Source organism: Amphiura filiformis, chromosome 15, assembly GCF_039555335.1.
Source record: "Amphiura filiformis chromosome 15, Afil_fr2py, whole genome shotgun sequence".
Taxonomy (NCBI): Eukaryota; Metazoa; Echinodermata; class Ophiuroidea; order Amphilepidida; family Amphiuridae; genus Amphiura; species Amphiura filiformis.
Genome location: NC_092642.1, coordinates 14,549,140 through 14,553,571, shown reverse-complemented (window position 1 = coordinate 14,553,571; position 4,432 = coordinate 14,549,140). Strand labels below are relative to the sequence as shown.

Sequence of the window (4,432 nt, the reverse complement as noted above, 5' to 3'; positions counted from 1 at the left end):
CCCAAAGGCAGAATTTGAAGGAGGGTCGATCTGTGATGTGAATGACCCGCCTCTGGACTGTATCTAGCTTTATTCAGTGTCGGAGTTATTCCATGTCATGCCGTGTCAGTTTACTCCATCTTTGATTTGACCATGCTCTTGTATTAAAATTATGGCTCTCTCAATTGGCCAGTTCATCCAAAATCTTTGGCTGCATCTAAACTTTTTTTTTGATGCTTTATACATTGTACATTGTCATGGACTATAGTCTATTGCATGGCCAATCTTGTTTTGATTCCATTGTCACGTGGCACAACAACACGTCAGCTGTAACGACAAAAATAACAATTTCGGGATTATCATTTGAAAATACATTTCCATAATTTACACATACAGAAACATTATATTTGACATAGACATGCAGTACGATTAATATGCTTAGCCTTAATGTAAGATAGTTACTCCTGACTGTTTAGGGTCATTCTGCTGAACAATTCTTAGGGCCATTATTCAGACCAAAAAGAGGGAAATTGTAAAGTATTTTTGCTCTAGTTTCTTTACATGTTTAAACTAGAGCGATTACCGTACCATAGCTGAACAATGGAGCTTTGGCAGTATATTGTGGTACATGTATATATCAACCCTTTATGACCCCTTAATGACCTTAAATGAATTTTAAAATATTTTAAACATGTTTAGAATGTCATAAGGATCATTGCATTTAAATGTCAGCTCAATTGGAGCATTTTTGAAAACATGACCTTTGACCCCCTTTATGACCTTAAATGAATATTAAATTATTTTAAACATGTTTAGAAAGTCAGAATGATCATTGCATTTAAATTTCAGCTCAATTGGAGCATTTTCGGTTCAAATGACCTTTTTTGACCCCTGTGACTCCTTTATGACCTCTGATGTTAGGAAATATTTTTATTATATTCTTTACTCCTTCCTCTTTCATTTGACATCACTGGGGGTTCGTGATTTGATTCATACCTTCGTGGCATTTAAAGTTATGTCCATTTCAGACCAAAAGGTTAGTTAGTAACCGAGTAACATACACTGTTATAGGCTGATACCATTTCATGGTTCAGCAAAAAGCAAAAACAAAAACTGAGTTCGCTGAGCTGATTTAGGCTTTATACATTGAATGGTAAGACAGACTAATCGAAGAAAAATTCCAAACGTCTTTAGTTTCGGAACCGGGGTGCAAGAAAGAAAGAAAAAGAACTGACCAAAAACACTAGTACAATGACCTAGCACATGAGCATCACTAGACCTGTAGTCTAGGGGTTCACCTATGCTCCCAGCAGTACAATCCAAGCTAGACCTTGCTGCACGATATGACTAGTCTAGGGCTAGGCCTAGGCCCTAAGTTTGTTAATTATAAAATAAACATTTGCCACCCCCCTTAAATGCCAAAGGCCCAAAAGTCTTCTTTTTAACCCCAAAAGTCCCCTTTTAACCACAAAAATCTCCCCTTTTAACCCCTGAAGTCCCTTTTGCGAGCTCATGCTTTCTTGGTCCAAAAATGTCCAAATCCGCCCAGTCCAAAAAGGTCAAAATTTTGAAGAAAAAAAAAAGGTCCACTTTTTCAAAATCAGCCCCCCCCCCCAAATAAATCCAGACTACGGGCCTGATTTCCCCCAGCAAATATTCCAAACTGGCATGACTGGGTCTTCTACAAAAGTACAAGTCATGTCACAAGCATGTCAACTTCAAAGCACTGTTTCGTGTTTCTCGAATGGTGCATTCATGATTGTATAATACAGCATGCATGTCATGTGCAGCAGGCATGTAATTTTTAAACTGCTCAGTAAGCTTAACTATTTTAACATATCCTGATGATACAAAATGGAAAACCAAGTTGAAATATACATCCAGCAATGTGTCCAAAGGTCAAGTAGACCTTTAAAGAAAATTTAAATGTTTACTAACCTGTTTTATTTGCAAATTTAGGCCTCAAGTTTATGTACGTCATACGTACGCGTGCAACTCCTTTTGCTTGCTGCTGTACATTGGGCAATATCCACTCTGGAAAAGTGTTGGGCGAAAGCGATATCGCACTACTACAATTTTAATCCAAAAATATAATTTTCGAATGTCCAAACATTTATGGTGGATCTAGGATTAAAACCTGTTTTTTTAAGGTCAAAATGCGAATATCCAAAAATTTGAAATTGTTTTTCAACATGTTTCAGATATAGGCCTAGGCCGACTAGCCCTGAGACAAGATGATCCAGATCCAGATCCTACATCAAATGATCAAGTTCAAACAAACGGACACATTCAAGGCATTTGTCATTGGCTGATGCGCCATCCCGCTCGCGGCAGTGGCATAAGTTTTGCACTCGCGTGTGCGTAGGCCTACTCACAAACACTTGTGCACGCGCGTACGTACCTACAATAATTTGCAAATGCGCGTGCGTAGGCCTACCTGTAAACACTTGTGAACGCGAGAGTGTACTTGCAAACACTTGCGAATTCGCATGCGTACCCGTAATAACTTTCGCGTACCCATAAAAACTTGCGAACTCGCATGCGTACCCGTAATAACTTTCGCGTATCCATAAACACTTGCGAACGCGCATGCGTAGGCCTACTCGAAAACACTTGAAAACTCGACTGCGTAACGCAATGTCTTGTGCACGCACGCGCGTGCGTTCCCGCAATAACTTTCGAACACAAGTGCGTACCCATAAACACTTGCGCATGCGCTTGCGTATTTGCAAACACTTGCGAACGTGCATGCGTACGCATAAACACTTGAGAACGAGTGCATACACGTAAAAACTTGCGAACGTGCGTGCGTACTCGCAAACATAGACATACCATCTTGTTTGTCTGGGCTCGCAAACACTTGGGAACGGGCATGCGTACCCGCAATAACCTGCGCACGCACGCGAGTACTCATAAACGCTTGCAAACTCGCGTGCCTACCTGCAATATCTTGCCCGCGCGCATGCGTGCACATAAACACTTGCGAACGTGCGTTTATACTTGCAAACACTTGTGTATGCACATGTGTACTTGCAAACACTTGCGAACGCGCGTGCGCACCCGCAATAACTTGCAAACACATGTGCGTACCCATAAAGACTTGAACATGTAGGCATACATGCGTACCCATAAAGACTTGCGCACGCGCGTGCGTATTCGCATATACTTGTGAATGTGTGTACCGGCAATGTACGCAATCGTACCCATGAACACTTGTAAACATGAGTGCGTACTCGCAAACATTTGCGAACGCATGTGTGTACCGGCGAGTTAACACTTGTGCACGCGTGTACGTACCGTACCCACCCACAATATCGCACCTACTGACGCCGGCGATACCCGGGCAATACCCGGGGCGACATCACATAATCGGGTTAGTAAAATAGAAGATATGCGAAGTTCCAATAGGCCTATTAGGGACCACTCACAAACACTTGTGGGGGGGGGGTGCTGCAAAGTTTTTCGCCCCCCCTTTCAGTTCTCAAAAAATTCAGGGCCGCCCTTTTTGACATGAAAAAATTATGAGTCAATCCCATAGAAAATCATATAAACTCAATTTTCCTGGGAAAATTTTACTCGTTTTTTCAAGGCCCCTGCCGTACCCATAAGAGGGTCAGAACTAAAGCCCCACCCCACCCTTTTGCATCAACCCCCCCCACAAGTGTTCACAAGTGTTCACCATGTTGTAGGAATTCCCATAATTATCAACATCAGCCCGCCAATTGAGCGGCGACGGGGCCGTATAGCATGCCCCGTACCACCCGGTGTTTTCGGGTAAGTCATTGGAGGTAGTGCACGCCGCGCGTCACTTGAAGGAAAACGGAAGTCCGGTTTAAATCGTTAGATCATGCGGCCTGGATATATAAAATGAAATTTGGGTAAAATCTCAATGCTCTCTACCTTTAAACATGTTAATATACTAGGCATAGGCATATTTCGTCCTAATAATATTTTATGTAAGGTCATTAAGTTGTGCATTGAAACATTGGTTGAAATCAGGTTGAAATTTCAACGTTGTATCAACGTTGAAGTTTCAACCTGATTTCAACCTCCTTAATTTTTGCATTGAAAGTTGGTTCAAACATGGTTGAAATCAGGTTGAAATTTCAACGTTGTATCGACGTTGAAATTTCAACCTGATTTCAACCAATCTCTAGGTTGAAATCGGGTTGAAATCAGGTTAGGTTAGATTTCGACGTTGTATCAACGTTGATACAACGTCGAAATCCTAACCTGTGCCCACTGGGTTTCTCTCTCGCTCTCTTCTTCTTCTTCTTCTTCTTCTTATCGGATAATGTGTGTGTTTGTCTGTCAACGAGGTCTCTGCACCCCACGCCCCGCGTTTAGCAGAGTCCTCGTCAATCATCTTTTTCCCCTCCCATTTTCATTTTGCTCAACAACCTAATTCTAAAATAAAATCTCTGTCATCATGTATAGCCCCCTCACTGTAAAG

General features: G+C 41.7%; 1 long non-coding RNA gene across 1 annotated transcript; it reads right to left on the bottom strand.

Annotated features, from left to right (window-relative positions):
- Nucleotides 1-227: 227 nt before the first annotated feature.
- LOC140171285 (uncharacterized) lies at nucleotides 228-2,134 on the bottom strand. The gene is made up of 2 exons (XR_011861584.1): nucleotides 1,918-2,134; nucleotides 228-306 (listed from the first exon to the last, which is right to left on the bottom strand). It is a non-coding gene; the product is annotated as an uncharacterized lncRNA (long non-coding RNA).
- Between the last annotated feature and the right edge of the window lie 2,298 nt (nucleotides 2,135-4,432).